Raw genomic sequence first — 9,396 nt, forward strand, 5'->3', positions numbered from 1 at the left:
AATAGTTGATGGCGTCCCCGTAAACATGGTTATCGCTCAACAAGCAACTTAATAAGAGATAAAGTGCATAAGTACATATTCAATACTACAATAGTTTTTAAGCTATTTGTCCCATGAGCTATATATTGCAAAGGTGAATGATGGAATTTTAAAGGTAGCACTCAAGCAATTTACTTTGGAATGGCGGATAAATACCATGTAGTAGGTAGGTATGGTGGACACAAATGGCATAGTGGTTGGCTCAAGTATTTTGGATGCATGAGAAGTATTCCCTCTCGATACAAGGTTTAGGCTAGCAAGGCTATTTGAAACAAACACAAGGATGAACGGTACAGCAAAACTCACATAAAAGACATATGGTAAACATTATAAGACTCCATACCGTCTTCCTTGTTGTTCAAAACTCAATACTAGATGTTATCTAGACTCTAGAGAAACCAAATATGCAAACCAAATTAGCAACCTCTAAGTATTTCTTCATTAATGGGTGCAAAGTATATGATGCAAGAGCTTAAACATGAGCACAACAATTGCCAAGTATCAAATTATCCAAGACATTATAGCAATTTACTACATGTATCATTTTCCAATTCCAACCATATAACAATTTAACGAAGAAGAACTTCGCCATGAATACTATGAGTAGAGCCTAAGGACATATTTGTCCATATGCAACAGCGGAGCGTGTCTCTCTCCCATAAAGTGAATGCTAGGATCCATTTTATTCAAACAAAACAAAAAACAAAAACAAACCGACGCTCCAAGCAAAGTACATAAGATGTGGCCGAATAAAAATATAGTTTCAGGGGAGGAACCCGATAATGTTGTCGATGAAGAAGGGGATGCCTTGGGCATCCCCAAGCTTAGACGCTTGAGTCTTCTTAATATATGCAGGGGTGAACCACCGGGCATCCCCAAGCTTAGAGCTTTCACTCTCCTTGATCATATTGCATCATACTCCTCTCTTGACCCTTGAAAACTTCCTCCACACCAAACTCGAAACAACTCATTAGAGGGTTAGTGCATAATAAAAATTCACATGTTCAGAGGTGACACAATCATTCTTAACACTTCTGGACATTGCATAAAGCTACTGGACATTAGTGGATCAAAGAAATTCATCCAACATAGCAAAAGAGGCAATGCGAAATAAAAGACAGAATATGTCAAAACAGAACAGTCCGTAAAGATGGATTTTATTAGGCCACCAGACTTGCTCAAACGAAAATGCTCAAATTGAATGAAAGTTGCGTACATATCTGAGGATCATGCTCGTAAATTGGCGTAATTTTCTGAGCTACCTACAGGGAGATAGACCCAGATTCGTGACAGCAAAGAAATCTGGAACTGCGCAGTAATCCAAATCTATTACTTACTTTTCTATCAAAGACTTTACTTGGCACAACAAAACATAAAACTAAGATAAGGAGAGGTTTCTACAGTAGTAAACAACTTCCAAGACTCAAAATAAAAACCAAGTACTGTAGCAAAATAACACATGGGTTATCTCCCAAGAAGTTCTTTCTTTATAGCCATTAAGATGGGCTCAGCAGCTTTAATGATGCACTCGCAAGAAATAGTATTTGAAGCAAAAGAGAGCATCAAGAGGCAAATTCAAAACACATTTAAGTCTAAAATGCTTCCTATGCATAGGAATCTTGTAAATAAACAAGTTCATGAAGAGCAAAGTAACAAGCATAGGAAGATAAAACAAGTGTAGCTTCAAAAATTTCAAGCACATAGAGAGGTGTTTTAGTAACATGAAAATTTCTACAACCATATTTTCCTCTCTCATAATAATTTTCAGTAGCATCATGAGCAAACTCAACAATGTAACTATCACATAAAGCATTCTTATCATGAGTCTCATGCATAAAATTATTACTCTCCACGTAAGCATAATCAATTTTATTAGTTGTAGTGGGAGCAAATTCAACAAAGTGGCTATCATCATATATAGGAGGCATATTGTAATCATAAAAGAAAATTTTCTCCTCAATGCTTGGGGGACTAAAAAGATCATGCTCATCGGAGCCAGCCTTCCCCAAGCTTAGAATTTTCCATAGCATTAGCAACAATGGTGTTCAAAGCATCCATAGTAATAACATTCCCATTAGCATGCATATAAAGTTCCATGGGTTTTTTAATTCTCTCTTCAAACACATCATGTCCTAATTCAAGATAAAGTTCATAAAGATCTCTCATATTTTTGTTGTTTTCCATTATGCTTAACTAGTGAGATAAAAACATGCATGATATTAAGTAAAGTAAAAACAAGTAACTAATTTTTTGTGTTTTTGATATAGCAAACAAGATAGCAAATAAAGTAAAACTAGCAACTAATTTTTTTGTGTTTTGATATAATGCAGCAAACAAAGTAGTAAATAAAATAAAGCAAGACAAAAACAAAGTAAAGAGATTGAGAAGTGGAGACTCCCTTGCAGCGTGTCTTGATCTCCCCGCAGACGGCGCCTGTAAAAGAGCTTGATGGCGTGTATTTCACACGTTCGTTGGGCAACCCCAAGAGGAAGGTATGATGCGCACAGCAGCAAGTTTTCCCTCGTAAAGAAACCAAGGTTTATCGAACCAGGAGGAGCCAAGAAGCACGTTGAAGGTTGATGGCGGCGGGATGTAGTGCGGCGCAACACCGGAGATTCCGGCGCCAACGTGGAACCCGCACAACACAACCAAAGTACTTTGCCCCAACGAAACGAGTGAGGTTGTCAATCTCACCGGCTTGCTGTAACAAAGGATTAACCGTATTGTGTGGAAGATGATTGTTTGCAGAGAAAACAAGTAAAAACAAGTATTGCAAGCAGATTTGTATTTCAAGTATTAAAAGAATGGACCGGGGTCCACAGGTCACTAGAGGTGTCTCTCCCATAAGATAAAAGCATGTTGGGTGAACGAATTACAGTCGGGCAATTGACAAATAGAGAGGGCATAACAATGCACATACATGACATGATAAGTATAGTGAGATTTAATTGGGCATTACGACAAAGTACATAGACCGCCATCCAACCGCATCTATGCCTAAAAAGTCCACCTTTAGGTTATCATCCGAACCCCTTCCAAGTATTAAGTTGCAAAGCAACAGACAATTGCATTAAGTATGGTGCGTAATGTAATCAACAACTACATCCTCGGACATAGCGCCAATGTTTTATCCCTAGTGGCAACAAGACAACACAACCTTAGAACTTTCATCGTCATCGTCCCAGTGTCAATGCAGCATGAACCCACTATCGAGCATAAGTACTCCCTCTTGGAGTTAAAAGTAAAAACTTGGCCGAGCCTCTACTAGTAACGGAGAGCATGCAAGATCATAAACAACACATGTGTAATAACTTGATAATTAACATGACATGGTATTCTCTATCCATCGGATCCCGACAAACACAACATAGAGTATTACGTATAGATGATCTTGATCATGTTAGGCAGCTCACAAGATCCAACAATGAAGCACAATGAGGAGAAGACAACCATCTAGCTACTGCTATGGACCCATAGTCCAGGGGTGAACTACTCACTCATCACTCCGGAGGCGACCATGGCGGTGTAGAGTCCTCCGGGAGATGAATCCCCTCTCCGGCAGGGTGCCGGAGGAGATCTCCGGAATCCCCCGAGATGGGATCGGCGGCGGCGGCGTCTCAGCAAGGTTTTCCGTATCGTGGTTTTTCGCATCGTGGGTTTCGCGACGGAGGCTTTAAGTAGGCGGAAGGGCAGAGTCGGGGGCCAGACGAGGGACCCACACCACAGGTCGGCGCGGCCAAGACCTGGGCCGCGCCGCCCTATGGTTTGGCCACCTCGTGGCCCCACTTCGTGTGTTCTTCGGTCTTCTGGAAGCTCCGTGGAAAAATAGGCACCTGGGTCTTCGTTTCGTCCAATTCCGAGAATATTTCGTTACTAGGATTTCTGAAACCAAAAACAGCAGAAAACCGGAACCGGCACTTCGGCATCTTGTTAATAGGTTAGTTCCGTAAAATGCACGAATATGACATAAAGTGTGCATAAAACATGTAGGTATCATCAATAATATGGCATAGAACATAAGAAATTATCGATACGTCGGAGACGTATCGTGGAGGAAAGGTAAAAAGGCACTCATACTCCGGTTCCAGTGTAACAGTACTTTTCCGGCGCCATTGTGTTTGTGCTCGAAGCTATTTCCTTTAGATCCTGCAATTGCATCTTTTTGTTTCTTGTTTACACTAGTTTGGCATAATGGACAACAATGAGCTTCTTATTCTATTTCCTGATTTAAAACATGGATTGTTTGATGCGAAAATTAAAAAACCTATGGAATCTTATTTGCATTCTGGTAGTAATATTAGTATGAACGCTTTGAACACCATTGTTGATAATAATGTAGAAAGTTCTAAGCTTGGGGAAGCTGGTTTTCATGATCTTTTTAGTCCCCAAGCATTGAGGAGAAAATTTTCTTTGATGATACTTTGCCTCCTATTTATGATGATTATAATAGTGGTCTTTTGGTACAACCTACTATGGAGAGTGAATTTTATAATGATTATACTATGCCTCCTACACTTGATGAGAATAATAATGATAGCTACTTTGTTGAATTTGCTCCCACTACAACTAATAAAATTGATTATGCTTATGTGGAGAGTAATAATTTTATGCATGAGACTCATGATAAGAATGCTTTATGTGATAGTTATATTGTTGAGTTTGCTCATGTTGCTACTGAAAGTTATTATGAGAGAGGAAAATATGGTTGTAGAAATTTTCATGTTATTAAAACACCTCTCTATGTACTCGAAATTTTTGAAGCTACACTTGTTTTATCTTCCTATGCTTGTTACTTTGCTCTTCATGAACTTGTTTATTTACAAGATTCCTATGCATAGGAAGCATGTTAGACTTAAATTTGTTTTGAATTTGCCTCTTGATGCTCTCTTTTGCTTCAAATACTATTTCTTGTGAGTGCATCATTAAAACCGCCGAGCCCATCTTAACGGCTATAAAGAAAGAACTTCTTGGGAGATAACCCATGTGTTATTTTGCTACAGTACTTTGTTTTATATTTGTGTCTTGGAAGTTGTTTAATACTGTAGCAACCTCTCCTTATCTTAGTTTTGTGTTTTGTTGTGCCAAGTAAAGTCGTTGATAGAAAGGTTGATACTAGATTTGGATTACTGCGCAGTTTCAGATTTCTTTGCTGTCACGAATCTGGGTCTACCTCCCTGTAGGTAGCTCAGAAAATTAAGCCAATTTACGTGCATGATCCACAGATATGTACGCAACTTTCATTCAGTTTGAGCATTTTCATTTGAGCAAGTCTGGTGGCCTAATAAAATCCATCTTTACGGACTGTTCTGTTTTGATAGATTCTGCCTTTTGTTTTGGATTGCCTCTTTTGCTATGTTGGATGAATTTCTTTGATCCATTAATGTCCAGTAGCTTTATGCAATGTCCAGAAGTGTTAAGAATGATTGTGTCACCTCTGAACATGTTAATTTTTATTGTGCACTAACCCTCTAATGAGTTGTTTCGAGTTTGGTGTGGAGGAAGTTTTCAAGAATCAAGAGAGGAGTATGATGCAATATGATCAAGGAGAGTGAAAGCTCTAAGCTTGGGGATGCCCCGGTGGTTCACCCCCGCATATTATAAGAAGACTCAAGCGTTTAAGCTTGGGGATGCCCAAGGCATCCCCTTCTTCATCGACAACATTATCGAGTTCCTCCCCGAAACTATATTTTTATTCCGTCACATCTTATGGACTTTGCTTGGAGCGTCGGTTTGTTTTTGTTTTTGTTTTGTTTGAATAAAATGGATCCTAGCATTCACTTTGTGGGAGAGACACACGCTCCGCTGTAGCATATGGACAAGTATGTCCTTAGGGTCTACTCATAGTATTCATGGCGAAGTTTCTTCTTCGTTAAATTGTTATATGGTTGGAATTCGAAAATGCTACATGTAGTAATTCTAAAATGTCTTGGATAATTTGATACTTGGCAATTGTTGTGCTCATGTTTAAGCTCTTGCATCATATACTTTGCACCCATTAATGAAGAAATACTTAGAGCTTGCTAATTTGGTTTGCATATTTGGTTTCTCTAGAGTCTAGATAACATCTAGTATTGAGTTTTGAACAACAAGGAAGACGGTGTAGAGTCTTATGATGTTTACAATATGTCTTTTATGTGAGTTTTGCTGCACCGTTCATCCTTCTGTTTGTTTCAAATAACTTTGCTAGCCTAAACCTTGTATCGAGAGGGAATACTTCTCATGCATCCAAAATACTTGAGCCAACCACTATGCCATTTGTGTCCACCATACCTACCTACTACATGGTATTTATCCGCCATTCCAAAGTAAATTGCTTGAGTGCTACCTTTAAAATTCCATCATTCACCTTTGCAATATATAGCTCATGGGACAAATAGCTTAAAAACTATTGTGGTATTGAATATGTACTTATGCACTTTATCTCTTATTAAGTTGCTTGTTGTGCGATAACCATGTTTCTGGGGACGCCATCAATTATTCTTTGTTGGATATCATGTGAGTTGCTATGCATGTCCGTCTTGTCTGAAGTAAGAGAGATCTACCACCTTAATGGTTGGAGCATGCATATTGTTAGAGAAGAACTTTGGGCCGCTAACTAAAGCCATGATTCATGGTGGAAGTTTCAGTTTTGGACGCATATCCTCAATCTCATATGAGAATAATAATTGTTGCCACATGCTTATGCATTAAAGAGGAGTCCATTATCTGTTGTCCATGTTGTCCCGTATGGATGTCTAAGTTGAGAATAATCAAAAGCGAGAAATCCAAAATGCGAGCTTTCTCCTTAGACCTTTGTACATGCGGCATGGAGGTACCCCATTGTGACACTTGGTTAAAACATGTGTATTGCAAAGATCCGGTAGTCCAAGCTAATTAGGACAAGGTGCGGGCACTATTAGTATACTATGCATGAGACTTGCAACTTCTAAGATATAATTTACATAACTCTTATGCTATATTACTACCGTTGACAAAATTGTTTCATGTTTTCAAAATAAAAGCTCTACCACAAATATAGCAATCGATGCTTTCCTCTTTGAAGGACCATTCTTTTTACTTTTATGTTGAGTCAGTTCACCTATCTCTCTCCACCTCAAGAAGCAAACACTTGTGTGAACTGTGCATTGATTCCTACATACTTGCATATTGTACTTGTTATATTACTCTATGTTGACAATTATCCATGAGATATACATGTTACAAGTTGAAAGCAACTGCTGAAACTTTATCTTCCATTGTGTTGCTTCAATGTCTTTACTTTAAATTATTGCTTTATGAGTTAACTCTTATGCAAGACTTATTGATGCTTGTCTTTAAGTACTATTCATGAAAAGTCTTTGCTTTATGATTCTGTTGTTTACTCATGTCATTACCATTGTTTTGATCGCTGCATTCATTACATATGTTTACAATATGATCAAGTTTATGATGGCATGTCACTCCAGTAAATTATCTTTGTTATCGTTTTACCTGCTCGGGACGAAGCGTAACTAAGCTTAGGGATGCCGATACGTCTCCGACGTATCGATAATTTCTTGTGTTCCATGCCACATTATTGATGATACCTACATGTTTTATGCACACTTTATGTCATATTCGTGCATTTTCTGGAACTAACCTATTAACGAGATGCCGAAGTGCCAGTTGCTGTTTTCTGCTGTTTTTGGTTTCAGAAATCCTAGTAACGAAATATTCTCGGAATTGGACGAAACGAAGACCCAGGGGCCTATTTCGCCACGAACCTTCCAGAAGACCGAAGAGCATACGAAGTGGGGCCACGAGGTGGCCAGACCATAGGGCCGCGCGGCCAAGGAGGGCCCGCGCCGCCCTATGGTGTGGGCCCCTCGTCAGCCCCCCGACTCGCCCTTCCGCCTATTTAAAGCCTCCGTCGAGAAAACCCTGAGACGAAGAACCACGATACGGAAAACCTTCCAGAGCCGTCGCCATCGCGAAGCCAAGATCTGGGGGACAGGAGTCTCTGTTCCGGCACGCTACCGGAGCGGGGAAGTGCCCCCGGAAGGCTTCTCCATCGACACCGCTGCCATCTCCACCGCCATCTTCATCACCGCTGCTGCTCCCATGAGGAGGGAGTAGTTCTCCATCGAGGCTCGGGGCTGTACCGGTAGCTATGTGGTTCATCTCTCTCCTATGTACTTCAATACAATAATCTCATGAGCTGCCTTACATGATTGAGATTCATATGATGATGCTTGTAATCTAGATGTCACTATGCTAGTCAAGAGAGTTTTACTTATGTGATCTCCGGAGACTCCTTGTCCCACGTGTGTAAAGGTGACAGTGTGTGCACCGTGTGGGTCTCTTAGGTATATTTCACAGAATACTTACTCACTGTTATGAATGGCGTAGTGAAGTTCTTATTTATATCTCTTTATGATTGCAATGTGTTTTGTATCACAATTTATCTATGTGCTACTCTAGTGATGTGTTATTAAAGTAGTTTTATTCCTCCCTGCACGGTGTAATGGTGACAAGTGTGTGCATCCGTGTTAGTACTTGGCGTATGCTATGATCATGATCTCTTGTAGATTGTGAAGTTAACTATTGCTATGATAGTATTGATATGATCTATTCCTCCTACATAGTGTGAAGGTGACAAGTGTGCATGCTGTGTTAGTACTTGGTTTAGTCGTGTTGATCTTTCTTGCACTCTAAGGTTATTTAAATATGAACATTGAATTGTGGAGCTTGTTAACTCCGGCATTGAGGGTTCGTGTAATCCTACGCAATGTGTTCATCATCCAACAAGAGTGTAGAGTATGCATTTATCTATTCTGTTATGTGATCAATGTTGAGAGTGTCCACTAGTGAAAGTCTAATCCCTAGGCCTTGTTCCTAAATATCGCTATCGCTGCTTGTTTACTCGTTTTACTGCGTTACTACTTCGCGTTACTACGATGCGTTACTACCGCTGCGTTACTACCGCTTGTTTACTCGTCCCGGGCAAAGCACTTTTCCGGTGCCGTTGCTACTACTTATTCATACCACTCGTATTTCACTATCTCTTCGCCGAACTAGTGCACCTATTAGGTGTGTTGGGGACATAAGAGACTTCTTGCTCTGTGGTTGCGGTGGTTGCATGAGAGGGATATCTTTGACCTCTTCCTCCCTGAGATCGATAAACCTTGGGTGATCCACTTAAGGGAAACTTGCTGTTGTTCTACAAACCTCTGCTCTTGGAGGCCCAACACTGTCTACAAGAATAGAAGCTCCCATAGACATCAGATAACTCTAATGATGCTTGTGATATTTTAAATGCACCTACTGAAAGTATTCCATATAAAATACCTATGAAAATTATTGAACGTGTTATGGATAACCGCTATGAAGGGGATGGAA

The sequence above is a fragment of the Lolium rigidum genome, chromosome 4, assembly GCF_022539505.1.
Source record: "Lolium rigidum isolate FL_2022 chromosome 4, APGP_CSIRO_Lrig_0.1, whole genome shotgun sequence".
NCBI classification, from domain to species: Eukaryota; Viridiplantae; Streptophyta; class Magnoliopsida; order Poales; family Poaceae; genus Lolium; species Lolium rigidum.